Here is a 20,483-nt window from a genome sequence, read left to right as displayed (position 1 = left end):
CCCTCAAGCACAAGGTAAGGGACACTACTTGAGCTTGGACCTGAGCATTTAAAATATTGAACCACGTAAGATATCATTTATCTGAACTAGTTTAGAGACATAGAATACATCAAGAGATTTAGATTGCAAAAATTCCCTAATGAAGTGGTAATCAATATAAACATGTTTCATTCTAGAATGTTGAACATGATTTGAGGCCATTGAGATGGAGATGATATTGTCACACACAAGTCCGGGAATAGCAGGAAGAGTGAAATGTAAATTACTGAGCAAGTAATAGATCCATAAAAATTCAAAAGCACTGTGAGCTAGAGTTCTATATTCAGCTTCTATAGAACTTCTAGCAACTGTAGATTGTTTCTTAATTTGAAGACCAGTAAACTGGATTATCACCTAAAAAAATGCAGTATGCCCCTGTAGATCTTTCATCATCAATATTACCAGCCCAATCAGCATCTGGAAATCCAAGAAGAAAGGAAAAGCCCTTAATAAATTCAATCCCATGACTGAGTACCCTTGATATATCTTAAAATCCTTTTAGCAGCTGCAAGATGAGATGTAGTTGGATGTTGCATGTGCTGATACACAAGATTGACAGCATAAGAGATTTTAGGTCTAGTTCATGTTAGATAGTGTAAAGCACATACAATTGATTTGTTTTCTGTAGGGTTGTCTAGCAGGTCACCATCTGACTTGGAATGTTTGAAATTAACATCAATTGTGTCTAACAAGCTTTTGCACCCTCCATATTTGTTCTTTTCAGTAGATCAAGTGCATATTTGGTCTAACTTAGAAAGAGAGTGAAATATGTTCTTTTAACCTCAAGGCCCAAAAAATAGTGAACACCACCTAGATCCTTAAGTCAGCAGGGTATTTGTTGACTTAAGGAAAGAAGTATATGTTGATGTTGAAACAAACTGTAAGCCAGTGAGAGCAATCTTCAATTTCTCATACCAGTTCCTGGTGCCTGTTTTAACCCATATATTGACTTGTGAGGTAAAAAGACATGATTTGGTTTGTCTGCATCTACATATCCTGGTGGTTGAGTCATAAATACCTTTTACTTGAGATCACCGTGCAGTATGCATTACTAACATCAAGTTGGTAAATTTTCCAATCATAATGAATAGCCATATAGAGAACAATCCTAATTGTTGTAGGTTTATCTACTAGACTAAATATTTCCTCAAAATCAATTCATTATTGTTGATGAAAGCCCTTAGCAACCAGTCTAGCCTTATATTTATCGATAAAACCATTTGGATTTTGTTGTATCTTGAAAAACCCACTTGCACCTAGTAACATTTTGATCTGGAGAAGGATCAACTAGTGACCATGTACTAGCATCCATTAAAGATTTGTATTCACTATCTAAAGCACGAAGCCATGCTAAACTCTTCTTTGCATGTCTCACATTATTTGGAATAGTAGAATCGCACAAATATTACAACATGCAATGGATGTTTGGTTGCATAATCGGACTTTGGTTTTATTATTCCATTTTTACTCCTAGTAACCATGCTATGATCATTAACATTAATTGGATAGCTGCAGGAGTAGAAGATGAAGAACATATAGGTGCAGGAAGTGTATTAGCTGCAGGAGTCATTAAATGAGATACCGAAACATCAGTGTCAGACGGAAAAATGAAAGAGGTGTCTGAATTGACATGAAGAGAAAAATATATCAAAGATAGATAAGGAAAGACAGATTCATCGAATTGAACATGCCTGTAAATATAAACTCTACCTTTAGTAGGATCAAGACACGTATAGCCTTTATGAGATTGACTATATTTAAGAAAGATACACTGTTTACTTCTTGGTTCAAGTTTGTTTATAGTATATGGTTTTATGGTTTTAACCATGGAAAGCATGAACACCCAAAAGCTTTTAGAAATGAATAATCTGGCTTTGTGAAATAAAATTTAGGCGAAAAGTATGAAAAGTATCAACCCAAAATTTAGGTGGATGACCAGATTATTTGAGTAAAGTTCTAGAAATACCTAGAATATGTTTATGCTTGACCTCAACAACTCCATTTTTTTATGGAGTGTGTGGAAAAGTCATCTCATGATTAATTCCTTTTTGATATGAGAAAATATTTTAGCAAATTATTAACAAATTCACCACCTCCATCAGTTCTAATGCATTTTTACAGAAAATAACAAAATAAAAAATTCAATGCAAGTAACAAAAGAGTTGAAAACATTTTTAAAGTCAGATTTATTGATTAATGAGAATATCCAACAGAAATTGGAATAGTCATCTACAATGTTAGCATAGTAGAAAGACCCAGATACAGAAGTAACATTATAAGGGCCCCACAAATACATATACAACAACTCTAGAGGCTGAGATGCATAGTTACATGATACTTGAAAATGTAGTTTCTGACTTCTACAAGTTTTACATTCATCACAAAAGAAAGGCTTACTAGAAATTGAGAAATATTAAGTTGATGTTTTAATCTCTAAAGAGTTTGGAAGGATGGATGTCCAAGTCTTCTATGAAAGATGCTGGTGTCAGGAGTGGTAGAAGATAAAGCATGAGGTGATGAGGTGAATTTGATTGGGTAAAGACTATTTTTATGTGGCCCTTGCAAAAGAATTTTCCTAGAGTTCAGTTCCTTCACAATGAAACCATGAGAAGAGAAGGTTATCTCACAATTATTATCATATGTGAATTTGTGTACAAAAGATAAATTGTGAGGAGCATTTGGAACAAGCAAGATATTGTGGAGAAATAAGTGTTTACTAGATATACCAAGATGTGTGATATTCGTACCTTGACCATTGGTTGTAGTTATCTTCCCAGAATCCTCATATGGAGTAGCCTCAGTGAGTGTAGTAGAATCTTAAGTAATATGCAGATTTCCACCACGGTCAGCAAACCACTCATCATCAAAAATATCAGCAGCAGCCAGCATTGCACTGAGATTAGGTGGAGGTTTTCTTCCTGATAGGAGAAATCCAATCTTTGATTGCAGGTTGTAGCAGTATGGCCTTGAAATTCACAGATCTGACAAAGCTGCTTGTAAGTAGCACCATAACCTCTACCTGATGCATGTCAGGAAAAAATAACAGGATTTGGATACCTATCAAAACCTATGCCTCTAGGATTACCACCTCTATAACCTCCTTTATAATATCGTCTAGAGTAATCTGATGTGTTCACAACAAAGCCTTTTGCATTCTTAGTAGGTCTAGTAGCTGAGATAACTATTTCCTCAGTAAGCAAAAAATTATGTCGTTCTTGCATATTAACATGTGGTGATATGATTCAAATGCAAGTAGCAAATGAAGCATAGTCTGAGGATAATCCAGATAGAATATTTACAACCAATTCATTGTCAGAAACAGGAAAACCAGCTGCAACAAGTTGATCTTGTAGTTTTCTGACTTCAACAAGAAAAGAGGAGACATTGATGTGATTTGTAGATAGTGGTAAAAGTGGTTCGATTCTCAGACTTGTGAAGGATATTAATTAGACTTAAATTCTAATATTAAAATAGAAAACTTACTAAAAATTATAGCAAACTCAATCAAAGTTGATATCCACCGAGGCTAATATTCCACTATTTTCCAAATTCAAAGTGATTTAATCCAATATTTATATTCATGCAATTTTCTTGTTCAATTTGATTCTTACTATTGCAACAAGTAGATTTTCAAAAACAATAATTGTAAATACCAAACATGAAGCATCAAGAGTCTATAAACTAAGCATACTCCATCAAAATAGATCACAATCACTCAAATAAAAATCATATTCAATAATAGTCCAAGGCAAATAATCATAATAATAATTGCAATAAATTAAATTAAATAGATTGTGCTGTTTTTTGTTGGAAAAATAGCTTCCTCTATCGCCTCAACAATGGGATTTAGCTCCTCATATCAAAACAGGTTCAAAATAATAAATAATGGCTCAAAAGGTAGTTTTATTGAAGAGAATATATAAAACAGCAGATCTGCAACGGTGTATAGATGTTACATAAGTCACCGTTACAGTTGGTGTTGCAATACTGAAGATATACGTTGTTAATCAACTGTTACAGGATCAGAAATTTAAGACCCTAGAATACGACTGTCCTGCACAACTTAATGTTCTTCAGCTGTTAAACAACGACATTGTTCTGCGACTGTCTCCCGTGCGTCAATGTTCTTCGCGTTCTTCCTCTTTAGCAGCAGCAGCAGAAACAGAGTTTGGTAAAGCTCTGATTTCTTCTTCTCTGGCTCTCCTTAGGTCCCCAAACTCTCGACACCCCTTCTATATGACCCAATACATCTATTTATATCAAAAATACCGATTAAATCTCTCCCAAATCTTCCAAAATCTCTTTCCTTCTCTTCACGGCAAAGTTGCGGCAATTCCTTGTTTTAGAATTTCTACACGTTTATGAGCTTTCCTTTTTATTCTAAACTCTTCCTTAGATAGATACAAATCTTTGGGAAGGTTTACAACACTTTAATCTCTCTAAAATTCCCTAAAACAGGTCACACACGTGACTTTCCATATATTTCTGTTGTGATAAAAATTCGTCGATTGAGCCCAGTCTAATCGATTTAAACACCCATATCAGATTCCTAGACCCATAAGGAGTCTATCCTATGAAAATCAGAGGTTTAATCGACCTCAAACTCCTCCAAATCACGATTTCCAAAACTGCCAAATATTTCCCGCCAATTTTCTGGATTTGAAACCGTGAAGAAGAAAGGGCGCCCCCTATCCATAGTAGGGGTGCCTTTAGCAGCTGCCTTAAGGGGTGTTCTGGGGTTTCCCCTTATCCAAAGCCGAGGGTCCGAATAGAAAGTGTCCTCCGGGTGCTTTCCGTCAACTTTTCGAGCCAATTTTTTCCAAAAATGTTTATTAGCCAAAAATACCTACAAATAAATAAAACACCATAATAAGTACAAAAATGAGCCCTAACAATATATAGAATCGAGACAAATCGGACACAAAAATGTGTCTATCAAATACCTCCAAACCTATTATTTGCTAGTCCTCGAGCAAAAATAAAATAGAAATAAAATCCTAACTCACTGTCGCGGGCATCGTCGATTGCATTTAGCGTATGCAATAAGCCTTTAAACCCCTAGGTGACCCTAGTGGCAGAGTGTTGTCTCCGGAGGGCTTACCAGAGGTATACCCACAAAACCTTTATACTCTAGACCCTAGCTATCTACACAGAACCTTGGAAGGCACTAAAGAATCTCCTTGGTTGGCATACTTATTGACTACAGGAGGAAGTACCCTGATGCGAAATTCCAATTGTTGTACACGAGTTTGCACTCAAGCATACTAAAATTCATATATAAGTGACAGAGCTCTACTCAGATAGTTGCACTATGGACATCAATATCCGGAGTCAAAACTAATCACATGGATAGATCAAGAAGATGGATATAGAAAAACATAGATGGTTTTGATGTTTACTAGGTGAACGGTGTTTATCATATCTGTCTGAAGGCCTCCGCCAAAATGAACCTATCCTAATGGACTGAGATATCGGTCTGACTAATATCAACACACTGCATATACAGGGGTACCAGTGGTCGATAATCCTAACTCTAGGTCAACACAACTGGCATATACAAGGGTTCCAGTGGTCGACTTTAATGAATTTATTCCAGTTGGTCTGATGGTCTGGTCTCTTTTTATTTTTATTTTTTTTTTTTTTTTTTTTTTGTATTCAATCACTCTAATTCACCCTAGCATTGGTAACAACTTGAATCGTGAGCCCCACCTAATCACTTAGAGAAACATAGTTTAAAAACAAAACAAAATAAAAACAGAAATGAAAAGGAGTCTACGAGATATAGTGAAACTATCATGTTATTTCTAACACCTGAGCTTTGTGATTTTATGAATAGACTCTTTAGATGTTGCCATCTAGTCAGATTGGTTCCTCAACTCCTACAACCAAAATGCTTCCATCCACTTAGATTGGTTAGTGCCATCCTTAATAGGGATAAAATTCTAGGCTCTGGAGTTTATTTATTGCAACGAAAAGGTAACAAAAAGTTCTACCCCACCCCCAAACTTAAATCTAACATTGTCCTCAATGTTTCTAATCAAAAAACAATACCAAAAATATAAGTAACATGAGGAAATAGTAAAGAGAAAAGTCGGAAAGATAATACCTGGGTGATGTGTAACCAAAAACCTACAAAAATATTATAAAACATACAAAATCGCCTCGATGGTCAATCAAGGTAAACAGGGACCTCCTCAACATCACCTGTAGGAAAAGGATCTAAAAAGGGCTTCAATCGCTGACTGTTAACCTTCGAAGAACTACTACCATCTGGTGTCTCAATCTCAACGACGCCATGAGGAAAAACAGTATGGACCACAAAAGGACCGGTCCACCAAGAGCGCAACTTCCCGGGGAATAGATGCAAACGAGTGTCATACAGAAGAACTTTTTGACCTGGAGAAAATGACTTTCGTAAAATATTCCTATCATGCACAAGTTTCATTTTGTTCTTATACTCCTTAGCACTATCGTATGCATCTCTACGAATCTCGTCCAACTCATTGAGCGGGAGCTTTCTTTGAGCTCCTGCCTTGTCAAGTGAAAAGTTTAAGTTCTTAATAGCCCAATAGGCTCGATCCTCTAACTCAACAGGCAGGTGACATGCCTTGCCAAACACTAAACGATAAGGTGACATTCCAATGGGTGTCTTAAATGCAGTACGGTAAGCCCATAAGGCATCAATAAGCCTCGACGACCAGTCTTTCCTATTTGGATTAACTGTTTTCTCTAGAATACGTTTAATTTCCCTATTGGAAACCTCTACCTGACCACTAGTCTGAGGGTGATACGGGGTTACTACTTTATGGGTAATATCGTATTGTTTCATAAAAAGAGCAAACGGTCTATTACAAAAGTGTGAACCTCCATCACTAATTATAGATCGCGGCGTACCAAAACATGTAAGTATATTCTCTTTCAAAAACTGGACTACGACCCTGTAGTCATTCGTTTTACACGGAACCGCCTCAACCCACTTAGACACATAGTCTACAACGACAAGTATGTAAAGATAACCAAACGAAATAGGAAATGGACCCATAAAATCAATGTCCCACACATCAAAGACCTCAATCACTAAAATAGGGTTCAAAGGCATCATATTTCTACGGGAAATGGTTCCTAACTTCTGGCAACACTCACAAGAAACACAATGACTATGGGAATCTTTAAACAACGAAGGCCAGTAAAATCCACACTGCAACATCTTAGCAGCAGTCTTCTTAGCACTAAAATGACCCCCACATACATGTTCATGACAAAAGGAGATAATACGAGACTGGTCACTCTCAGATACACATCTCCTAATAATCTGGTCCAGACAATACTTAAACAGATAAGGATCGTCCCAAAAGAAATACTTAACCTCGGCTAAAAACTTAGAACGATCTTGCTTACCCCAATGTTGAGGGGTTCGACCAGTAACAAGATAATTCAGTATATTTGCATACCAAGGTGATTGGGAAACAAAGAACAATTTTTCATCAGGAAAGCTATCCCTTATAGGAAGGGAATCACTAGGGGAACTAACAACTAGCCTAGACAAGTGGTCTACTACATTTTCTGCACCCTTTTTGTCTCTAATGTCTGGGGAAAATTCCTGTAACAATAGGATCCATCTAATCAATCTAGGTTTGGTATCCTTCTTAGATAAAAGGTATTTCAAAGCAGCATGATGATCTGTATAGATTATGATCTTAGAACCTAATAGGTAGGACCTAAACTTATCCAAGGCAAACACGATGGCTAAAAGTTCCTTCTCGGTAGTTGTGTAGTTCATTTGGGCATCATTCAGAGTTTTGCTAGCATAATAAATCACATGAAGTAATTTGTTTTCTCGTTGTCCTAAAACGACGCCTATAGCATAATCTGAAGAATCACACATAATCTCAAAGGGTAGGTTCCAGTTAGGTGCCTGGACTATCGGCAGTAGTGAGTAAAGTTTTAAGCTTCTCAAAAGCCTCTAAACAAGCATCATCAAAGACAAACTTAACATCTTTTGCAAGCAAATTGCAAAGAGGTCTAGAAATCAAGCTAAAATCCTTAATGAATCGACGGTAAAAACCTGCATGCCCTAGGAATGACCTAATATCTTTTACGGTTTTTGGGACCTGTAAAGTCTTAATAAGGTCAACTTTGGCTTTGTCTACCTCTATACCCTTTGAAGAGACGATGTGCCCTAACAATTCCTGATTTAACCATGAAATGGCATTTTTCCCAATTAAGCACTAAATTTTTTTCCTTACACCTAGTCAACACTAATGTCAAATGATGCAAGCACTCATCGAAAGATGAACCAAACACTGAAAAATCATCCATAAAGACCTCTAAGAACCGTTCTACCATATCAGAAAATATGCTCATCATACAACGCTGAAAAGTTGCAGGGCATTACATAGCCCGAAAGGCATGCGTCTATACGCAAAGGTACCAAAGGGACAGGTAAAAGTGGTTTTCTCTTGGTCTTCTGGGGCAATAACGATCTGATTATAACCGGAGTAGCCATCTAAGAAGCAATAGTGACTATGTCCAGCTAATCGCTCTAGCATTTGGTCGATAAAAGGAAGGGGAAAGTGATCCTTCCTTGTGACCTTGTTCAATTTCCTATAGTCAATACACACACGCCATCCCGTGGTCACTCGGGTTGGGATTAATTCATTATTATCATTCTGGACTACAGTGATACCTGATTTCTTGGGGACAACCTGAACAGGGCTGACCCACTTACTGTCTGAAATTGGGTAAATAATACCCGCATCTAACAACTTAAGCACCTCTTTTCGAACTACCTCTTTCATGTTAGGGTTCAGTCGACGTTGCATCTCCCTAGAAGGTTTGGAGTCTTCCTCTAAATGAATCTGATGCATACACACAGTAGGACTTATACCCTTAATGTCTGCTATAGTCCACCCTAAAGCTTCCTTATTGTCTTGAAGTACATTTACTAGCCTACTTTCCTGATCACTATCCAAATTGGAAGCTACAATCACAGGTAAAGTCTCAGATGGGCCTAAAAACACATACTTTAGAGTATCGGGTAGTGGTTTAAGGTCCAACTTTGGGGGCTCTTCTAAAGAAGGAATTAGGGTAGTCTCAGAAACTGGTAACGGTTCGAACCTAGCTTTCCATCTATCAGTGTCTAACACAGGGGTAGAATCTAATAGAGCATTCACCTGTTCAATAGTGCTATCGTCGAAAATCTAAACCAAAATGGGATAGACAACTTTCTAATGGGTCTTCAGACAAGATGTTTGGTAATGACTCCTGAACTAAGGCTTCTATCATGTTCACCTCCTCAACACATGTGTCATCTAGCTCATGAGGTTGCTTACTGACATTAAAAATGTTCATCTCCATAGTCATATTACCAAAAGATAAACTCATCACACCATTTCGACAGTTAATGATCGCATTAGACGTAGCTAAAAATGGGCGACCTAAAATCACAGGTATCTGGTTCTCTGGGTCAGGGACAGGTTGGGTATCTAGGACCACGAAATCCACTGGATAAATAAACTTGTCGACCTCAATAAGAACATCCTCGATAACACCTCGAGGGATTTTAACAGACCTATCAGCTAACTGCAGTGTCATGAGTAGGTTTCATTTCACCAAGTCCTAGCTGTAAGTATACATGGAATGGCAGTAAGTTCACACTGGCTCCTAAGTCAAGTAAAGCTTTTCTACCCGGAAGTTACCTATTGTGCAAGCAATGGTAGGAGAACCTGGGTCTTTGTACTTTGGAGTTGTGGTGTCTGAATGATTGAACTTACGTGACTAGCTAAAAAGGCTTTCTTATGGACGCTAAGTTTTCGCTTTCGCGTACACATATCCTTAAGGAACTTGGCATAAGCAGGAATTTGCCTAATTGCATCTAATAAGGGAAGGTTTATGGTAACTTGCTTAAAAACCTCCACTATGTCATTAAAGTTCGATTCCTTCTTTGTTGGTACTAATAGCTGAGGAAATGGGGCTCTAGGCCTAAAATCAGACCTTTCAGGAACCGAATTCACATCATCAGAAACTTTATCAGTCTCTTCAGCTACTGGTCCTGAGAGGTGAGATCCTGAGGGGTGAACTACAGTATGTTCACTATCGGGCATGGTTACCTTATTGTCTACAACTCTACCACTTCTAAGGGTTCTAACAGCATTCAATTGATTCGATGGTTTTGCACCTAATTCATGAACTCCTCTAGGGTTGGGTTGTGTTTGACTAGGAAACTTACCTTTTTCTCTCAAAGAATCACTTATCAGACCAACCTGGGTTTTTAACTCGGAAATAGCCTGACTATTTTCTTGTCCTATCCTGTTACTAGCTTGTAGACTCTGTTCTACGGATAACTGAAATTTTGCAGTTTGCTGAGTTAACAAGGCGAGAGATTCCTCTAAACTTAGGATTTTCTTATCTGACTGATTCTGAAACTGAGCTAGTCCTGAAGGATTCTTAGTGTAGCCAAAACCTGGGGGAGCATTAGAATTACTAAACTGACCTTGACTTTGGCCCTTAGACCACGAAAGGTTCGGATGGTTTCTCCAACCAGGATTATAGGTTTCTGAATATGGGTCAATCTTTTGACGGTTATCAAATCTAGTGTTATTATAAAGAGCATTGGCCTGCTCTTCAATATTCTGGCCTTCCCAAAAAGGCTCCACTCTACCACTAGTCTGGCCCACTTCTAAGGCTTCTAACCTTTTTGCTATAGCAGCAATTTTGGCATCTGATTCATAGCCTCCTACCCTATTAACGTTTCCTCTACTTAAAAGAATTGTTTTTTGGGGTGCCCTACTATTTTCCCATTGCTGTGTTTTTTCGGCGATTTCATTAAAAAATTCCATCGCCGCATCAACAGTTTGGTTTTCAAATCCACCAGTGCATAGAGACTCAACCATGGTCGTTGTGGAATAATCTAAACCCTCATAAAGGATCTGAACTAGCCTAACCTTTTCTAAACCATGATGAGGACACTGGGATAATAAATCATTGAACCTTTCCAAATACCTATATAAAGATTCTCCCTCTTGTTGTGAAAATGTGCATATTTGCGTCCTAATAGACGATGTTTTGTGCCTAGGGAAAAACTTATTGAAAAAGGCAGATGTAAGTTGTTCATATGTCTCAATTGACTCGGAGTCCAAACTATACACCACGACTTGGCCTTATCTTTCAGGGAAAATGGGAATAACCTAAGTTTCAAAGCATCATCATCTAAGCCTCTAATTCTTAGAGTACTACAAATTTCCTCAAAATCCCTAACATGGTAATAAGGGTTTTCATTTTCTTTCCCTAAAAAGATTGGGAGCATCTGTAAGGTCCCAGGTTTCAGTTCATAGGGTGCCTCCGTTTCAGCTAACTTAATACACGAAGGACGAGTAGTCCTAGTTGGATTCAACAAAGCTTTCAAAGTTGCCATTTCTGGCGCTATCGGAGCAACAGGATTCTCTCCTCAGTCAAAGGACGTTCAAAAACAGACTCTTCAAAAGTCGGACTTTCTAGATTAAGGTAATCGAGACGCTTCGAACTACTAGGTTTCTCTTTAACAAATCTACCTAGTGCGTCTCTTTTACGTTCAGGCATACAATAGAATTTTCTAAATTGGAAGGGTAAGCAAACACAGATCAAGGCCGACTCAACCAAATCAAACCTATTGATTTCTAGCAAACAAAAAGCATGATGGCTCCACTTAGATTGTTTCTAGACCAGCTTCTAATCCTTCGAACGGGAATTCGTTACAATTTAAGCAAACCCCTCTGGAATCAATCCGAGTTAACGTAAGTTGAATAGAGGCGAGGGAAGCTCGGTGGAGCTTTGATACCCAAGGCCTCACCGGTATTACAAGGCGGCGCAGTCACGCATTCAACTTACAGAAACCGTCAAGAACTTCGAAGTATGCTTAAAAGAGTAACCAATATTTTTCGAATGACTTTCCTGTTAAGCTCGTTACCCTATCGGTCTCGTTCTAGTCAAAATTTTAGGCTTAGGTTCGCGTAGGTTACGTGTTCCTAAAGCGGGCAAGAAGAGAACGGTGATGAAATCCGAACCCTTATCTTGTATGGCCAGGCCTTGCCCTTTACTAGAAAAATAAATGTCCGTATTCAGTCCTCAACATATATGCATACGAAGGAGTCCAGTAACTCGCTGACAGGGGATTCGCGAGTGTTTAGAATCTTACCTCCCGTTCCAGACGGGGGATGAATCGGTTGTAGTCGACTCGGGCCACTGACTCCGATGTCTAGTGTACGAACCCAAGGTGCAGAGACAATATCGTAATTGTCCTCCTTCTCTGCAAACAGTTTATATTTAAAGTACCCTTCCGTAGGGTAATAATAAAAAAATAATGTCCCAAAGTCCAAAAGTCCAAAAAAAAAAAAATTACAAAAATAATAAACCCTAATACAGTTTTTTTTTTAAAGAAAATAAACAAACCCTAAACTAAAATTGTCTAAAATAAAATTGTCTTCTTTTCTGTTCTTTTTGCTTTAATCTTTAGCTCCAAGTCTTTATGAAATCACCAAACTCTTTGGCTCAATTTTCTTTATGATCCAGAACCTGTAGACACAAGATAAATACCCAAAAACATAAAAAAGGAAAAAAATAATAAAAATAAATAAATAAATAAATAAATCTAAAACCCTAAAAACAAGTCCGCGTCGGCGGCGCCAAAAATTGATGTGATTTGTAGATAGTGGTAAAAGTGGTTCGATTCTCAGACTTGTGAAGGATATTAATTAGACTTAAATTCTAATATTAAAATAGAAAACTCACTAAAAATTATAGCAAACTCAATCAAAGTTGATATCAATATTAAAAGAACACTGAGGCTAAGATTCCACTATTTTCCAAATTCAAAGTGATTTAATCCAATATTTATATTCATGCAATTTTCTTGTTCAATTTGATTCTTACTATTGCAACAAGTAGATTTTCAAAACCAATAATTGTAAATACCAAGCATGAAGCATCAAGAGTCTATAAACTAAGCATACTCCATCAAAATAGATCACAATCACTCAAATAAAAATCATATTCAATAATAGTCCAAGGCAAATAATCATAATAATAATTGCAATAAATTAAATTAAATAGATTGTACCGCTTTTTGTTGGAAAAATAGCTTCCTCTATCGCCTCAGCAATGGGGTTTAGCTCCTCATATCAAAAACAGGTTCAAAATAATAAATCATGGCTCAAAAGGTGGTTTTATTGAAGAGAATATATAAAACAACAGATCTGCAACGGTGTATAGATGTTACAGAAGTCACCGTTACAGTTGGTGTTGCAATACTGAAGATATACGTTACTAATCAACTGTTACAGGATCAGAAATTTAAGACCCTAGAATACGACTGTCCTGCACAGCTTAATGTTCTTCAGCTGTTAAACAACGACACTGTTCTGCGACTGTTTTGCGTGCGTCAATGTTCTTCGCGTTCTTCCTCTTCAGCAGCAGCAGCAGCAGAAACAGAGTTTGGTAAAGCTCTGATTTCTTCTTCTCTGGCTCTCCTTAGGTCCCCAAACTCTCGACACCCCTTCTATATGACCCAAGACATCTATTTATATCAAAAATACCGATTAAATCTCTCCCAAATCTTCCAAAATCTCTTTCCTTCTCTTCACGGCAAAGTTGCGGCAATTTCTTGTTTTAGAATTTCTACGCGTTTCTGAGCTTTCCTTTTTATTCTAAACTCTTCCTTAGATAGATACAAATCTTTGGGAAGGTTTACAACACTTTAATCTCTCTAAAATTCCCTAAAACAGGTCACACACGTGACTTTCCATATTTTCTGTTGTGATAAAAATCCGTCAATTGAGCCCAGTCTAATCGATTTAAACACCCATATCAGATTCCTAGACCCATAAGGAGTCTATCCTATGAAAATCAGAGGTTTAATCGACCTCAAACTCCTCCAAATCACGATTGCCAAAACTGCCAAATATTTCCCGCCAATTTTCTGGATTTGAAACCGTGAAGAAGAAAGGGCGCCCCTATCCAGAGTAGGGGTCCTTTAGCAGCTGCCTTAAGGGGTGTCCTGGGGCTTCCCCTTATCCAAGACGGGGGTCCGAATATCAAGTGTCCTCCGGGTGCTTTCCGTCAACTTTTCGAGCCAATTTTTTCCAAAAATGTTTATTAGCCAAAAATACCTACAAATAACTAAAACACCATAATAAGTGCAAAAATGAGCCCTAACAATATATATAATCGAGACAAATCGGACACAAAAATGTGTCTATCATACATGCCCACTCATCTTTAGGATCTGAAGCTTTTTACGTAATTGAATGGCGTGTATTGTAGAGGTCTGAGGAAATCTTGTGCTAATTGCTTTCCATAAACCAGCGAAGGTGTCAACTCCATCAACATAGCAAATCACAGAATCAGAATTAGTGGATTGTATCCATAGAATCAAGGTAGAATCCTCAGCTTGCCAAGTTGCATATAGAGGACTTATAACATCATTACTTTCTGCAGTCCTAGATGCATACATTGGAGGACATGGAAATGTATCATCAATATATTTAAGAACTTGAAATTTTCGAAATAATGGTAACATGAGTGATTTCCAAGTGAGAAAATTAGCATCTTTAAATTTGAGAGGAATAATATTAGCGATAATATTGAGGGGTAAAGTTGAAATACGAGTTGAATCTATGATCAGATAAGAAATCAGATTGAATCACAAGTAAGAATGAAAGAAATTGACAAAGATTGCAGAAATTTGAGCTAAAGAAACGAAGTAGATCTAAAAATAAAGTAGATCTAGATTTAGAAATTAATCAAGAACCTGAAAAGGAGATCAAAAAACAGTCAAAAACTACCACTAACACGATTGTAAATCGTTGATGAAGATCACAACAAGCATAGACGAAGAAGATGAAGATAAATTCTTCAACGGAAGAGATAAAGATCAAAACAACCCTCAGTATCTGAATAGTTTTGAGTCTAATACCATGTTAACCTTAAAACGGGTTAATAATGTTCTTGATTACTCGGAATGAATGAATGTTGAAATGGGTTAACAATGTTCTTGATTACTCGGAATGAATGAATGTTATTACAGTATGTATTGATGTTTATAAACAACACTAATAACCGACATTCACCGACAAAGACAAAGAGTATGTGAAACACACGGATGAAAAATAATTAAATAGACACATAAGTGTGCGAGTCACACAAGAACAACAAAACTGTAACAGAAAGCAAAAAAACTATAATCCTTCACTGTTTTAGAAGATTAGCCTGCAACACTAATAAAGTTGCTGAAATTTATAGTTTTCACCTGCGATAACTAGTCGCAGCCCATGATAATCGCTATTTCCGTGAAGTCACTTTCAAGTAGAACCTAAAAAAAACGGAAAGATCAAATGGTTGAAAAGCAAATAAAAGCAAATAAACGTACCTATTATATAGGCAGAATTTGCAATTTTATTTGTCCCACTAGATAGGCGGAGTCCTATTTTCAAGATGAATTTTCTCACAAATACCCTCATTTATTACACATGGAAAATTGTGTTAGTAATAGGATAAAGGATAAAATAAGAAGGAAAAAAAATGATGAATTCAAGGTAATTTTCTTAATCTAAGAGAATTGGTCCCTCCGTCTATATATGTGGTACGGAGGGAGTATATAAAAAGAATCAAATAACGAAGTTAAGTGTTGGGCGTTACTTGAAACTAAAATTAAGGAACCACCTAGAACAAAATAAAAAGTGATTCGTCGTCGCAGACTCACGGGATAACGAGGAATACTCTTTTTTCTTTTTCTTTTTTACACTGAAAATGAATCAAATACCATTTTAAAGTACACTGGTTGTAATGCAGTCGAACATCAACAACACCGATTTATAAAGAATATAAGAATTGAGAACCCTAGATATTTTACTCCAGGAAATTTGCCTAATTTACTGATAATAATGGATTTTTTTAAACTTTTTTTTTAATTATATGTAATGGATAAAGGTTAATTTAGACATGTTAAAATTTTGAAAATATAAACCAAATCTAAAATTACTATTCTTTTACGGTAAATCTGATATCTTGGGCTACAAATATATTTTATCTTAAAAGGTTTGTAAAAGATACCTCGTATATTTCCATTTTTATTTGGTAAACCGACCGGAGGGCCCAGAGGGAAGGAGTCCCTTTTATGGCATCTTGTTATTTGCAAAATGAAGCATAACGCAAATGTGCATTTTGATAAAAGAAGATTGGAAATGATTTGTTGGTAATCATTGGGACCTGAAAAGCCCGAAATGCCCCTCCCTTTTAGTCTAATTATTATAACTCCTTATTATCCTATTTTTTTCAGGGGTACAATTGACAGGCAAACTAAAATATAACATTTCTAAAAACCCGTGCATTGGAATTTTACAAATTTTATCTCGTTGGAAATATTTTAAAGAGATCAACATAGTGAATACAAACAACAATATCAAATTTAGAGTTTTTACGAAACATTCAGAGGCGTTTATCCTTTTAGACACAATTTTCGAAAATTGAATGCATAGCCATTATGCAAACCACCCAAAGTAGTTAAGGGCAGTAGTTTCAATGATCAAAAAAAATAAAAAATGTTGAACCATGTGGCTGAACAAATTGCATTTTCCACTGTGGAAAACTAGAGAAAAAGAACATATTTGGTTTTTAGGGCCCCGCTAATATTTCTTTTTAATATAAAATATTTTGTAGGATAAAGTTAAAAGGATAAATACATAATGAAGTGCATGATCACCAAAAATATTCATGGATCTATTGGAACTAAAACACAAGCCATCCTCGCGAATTAGGGGATACCAAGCCGATAACAAACCACCGCTCTGAACTGTCTGGGCCCGAGGCATTGATCTAACCCACTAATGAGCACGGTCAAAAGGTAATCTTGTGCATGTTTGACCTGGTTACACTCCCACATAATGGAATCTCTTTCAGACAAAAAAAATTGGACAGGGATTTGCTTCTTAACCGCATCAAAACGAGTGACTTCCAAGGAGGGGGCAGTAGCATCGACGCAATAAGTGGGAGACAAACCACAGACCTGAATGAAGTTATGAAGATGGTATGACTGATGTAATTGTTGATATTTTCTACGAAGTTGGTGTGCCTACGTGCAAGGAGGCTGCTTTGGGTCTTTTGTCATATAATAAGAAGGATCTACGTCCAGCGGACATCCTTGTTTGTAACTGGAAAAATGGCCAAGATGTGTGTATGGATGTCATATGTGTATCACCCTTCACCGGTGAGAGTGCTCGTGCTTTCATTCCAGGCCAAGCTATTTCGAAAGCAATTGCGCGCAAACGTACTAAATATTTGGATGCTTGTGTTTCACATGGATATGGTTTGGGAATTTTGGCTTTCACTACTTTAGGGGAGCTTAGTGAGGATATTGTATGTTTTTTTAAGTGTTTCAAAAATTGTTTATCTAGTAATGATGCTGGTAGTGGTCTAGGCAGTTTTATTTTTCATAGAGGTATTGCTATCCAAAAAGGTGCTCGGTCCCAGCTTGTTGCTAGGCTACCAACTAAAGCTTTGTACGATTCCATATAACTGGATGTAAGTTTCATTTTTATTTTGAAGTTAAAATCTAAAATATAATATTTATGTGTTTGGTACAACCGCGAGTTTGTACATTAAGCGGGCGACTAATCTATTGACCGCACTCAACAAACCCTCAAATTTGTTGGTTTGCTCATCCGTTTTTCATGTTTATTGAGTCCATAGTGGGATCAAAATGAACAAATCCTTGATTTATTCATTTCATAGAAACTGCTCTAATATCGTGTATCGGTATCGTATCGGCCGGGTACGATACACCTACACAAAAAATTATATCGTTTTTTTATCAGTGATACATCATTAAAAATATAATTTTAAAATATTTGTAAATGTTTAAATCTAAAAAAATTGATGCCATATGATGCATTAATTTTCAAGATCAAAATCTTCACAGTACAAATTAAAGGGTACAAAAGAAGAAGATGATTAGGAAGAAGGGTTATGTTTACAAATTTTCAGATCTTAATAATTTATTCTACCAAATTACTCTTAACGATATTATCAGTGTATCAATGGACTTGATATATCGGTTTGTATCAACCGATATGAGCGTTTTTACCGTTTAATCCTTGTATCGCCGATATTTTAGATATTGTAAAGGTTTTACCCGATACACGATAAAAACCTATAATATCGGCCATTCCAATCGATATTGACTATATTAAAACAACCATAAGGGATGCATAACACATTATGTAGCCATATGTTGGTTTATGCATCGACTAATTTTCCATTGCGACTAATAAAACAATGTGCTCCCTCCGTTTCAGGAAAAGTGATACTTTCACTTTAGGCACAATTTTTAAAAATTGAATGCATAGCCATTATGCAAACCATATTTTGGTTTATGCATCAACTAATTTTCTGTTTCAGGGAAAGTGATATTTTCACTCTGTTTCAGGAAAAATGATACTTTCATTTATTTATTTTTCAATTTGGCCTATTTTTAGGCAAAAATGAAACTGTGAAAGTATCTCTTTTTCTGAAATAGAGGTAGTATATGCCGAAAAATATCATTCCAACAAAAAAGAGATACAAAACGAATTTATGGAAATACCACAAAGGATGCATAACAATTTATACAGTCGTATTTGGTTCATGCATCCACTATTTATTTTTTTTTGTAAGTTAAGGATATATTCAAAGACTAACTTAGGGAGTTAGTAACCCTTACATCAAAATGGGTAGAGCTGCCTAATGATAGGTTATGAGCAGCTGCCCTATCATTAGAGATATCTACTTCCAAGGCTTGCATAATGCAAGCTGGAGGGACATTCCTCCAATCTAAAATTGTTTGATAAAATTTAGCTTCTTTTGCTAATAAGTCAAACACATCGTTTGATGATTTAGGAACAAATATAAAACCCAAAAAATTATGGCATTTGCCAGTAAGTTGCTTTACTTCCTCCATTATGGATTGATTCTGCCATGATATCTCTGAACGAACACCATTTAAGTAATCAAAAAGATTTTTGCAGTCACCTTCCATGCTGAAATCAGAGAACTTTTCATCAACTGCCCATTTAGCTGCCTGGAGTAATCCTAGTGCTTCTGCCTCTTATGGAGATGTTGCTGTAATTGGTCCTGCTCTCCCTTGTTCGAATTGTCCTGCATCATTACGAAATATTAAAGAGAAACCTGCAGGCACATTTTTAGATATCGATGCTGCATCCAAATTGAGTTTTTCTGAAGAGTTCCAGGTGCTTTTCAAATCTCATTCTTCTTCGTAGTGGTATTACTTGATGTAACTGAGGTTGTGAACTTTTCTTTATGCCAAAAGGTCAAATGTCTTTGGATTTCTAAAGCTAATTGTACATGTGTTTTTTGTTGGTTTTCAAATGTTCTGTTATATCTTTCCTTCCAAATAAACCAAATTTTGATCAGGATAATTTCTATAAGAATAATAGTACTATCTTTTCCTAACTAGTCCTATCTTTTCCTTTACATCCACTAATTTAATTATGCAACCACTAAAACGATTTATATATCTCAAAATAATATATTCCAATAAAAAAAGATATACAATGCATTATGCAATCAGCTGTTTTGGTGTGTTTTTTTATCGGCCATCCCATCGTAACAACGGTGTTGTAGTTCAATATTACCTATGACTATCAGATGGATACACAAAGCAAATATGGGAAGAAAATAATTCTTGTTGTATTTTGTCGGTCCATGACTGAACATGAGAGTTCGTATCAAGTGCTCAAGTATACCAAGCTAGTTAACTAGTTTAGTTTGAAGTACTATATACACGCGTAGTACTATATAGATGGACCACTAACTTAGAATTAAGAAGAGAGAAATGAAAGTGGGGGAGTTTATTACTTCTCAGTTTTTGTTTCTTACACAAGTACATCAAAATGAAGAAATCCAGTGGCTATTTATAGCCAGTACTAGAGTCGGTAACTGATGGAAGAAAACACGTGTTTACAATTTGGGATTTTCTTAACTATCAAACTGATAATGCTTATCTAGTGTTGAGGCGGTTAATCCTTAACCGAGAAGTAATTCCAGTGTTTACTGGATTGTTCCGGAGAATGGTGGGTCACCCCACAAACGTGTTTACACAATACTCCCCCTTGGACCACCATTTCTGATAAAATGTTTTCTTGTCAATGTATGCTGGTAAAGATTGATAGGCCAAAACCCGAGCAAAAATTTGTTGTCTCGTCAAAACCTTGCCAGAAAAATCTAATTGGGACAAAAAATGGTCGAAGGAAAAAGAGTACAACATCGGTAGCTTCAAAGTGATGATGGTAGTCACATATTTTCTCCCGTCACCGAAACTGTGTCAGAAAAACCATTTAGGAAAAACCTGAACTTGGAGTGAGATTGGTCATCTCCATGATTTCTGTCAAAATTGCATCAGGAAAAAATCACTTGGGACA

General features: G+C 36.5%; 1 pseudogene; it reads left to right on the top strand.

Moving 5' to 3' along the window:
• Positions 1 to 10,989: 10,989 nt before the first annotated feature.
• Positions 10,990 to 11,089, top strand: LOC113292150 (annotated as a pseudogene).
• Positions 11,090 to 20,483: the final 9,394 nt, after the last annotated feature.

The sequence above is a fragment of the Papaver somniferum genome, chromosome 6 (assembly GCF_003573695.1).
Source record: "Papaver somniferum cultivar HN1 chromosome 6, ASM357369v1, whole genome shotgun sequence".
NCBI lineage: Eukaryota > Viridiplantae > Streptophyta > Magnoliopsida > Ranunculales > Papaveraceae > Papaver > Papaver somniferum.
Note: the sequence above shows the minus strand (reverse complement) of the source record. Positions and strands in the feature narration are given on the sequence as shown.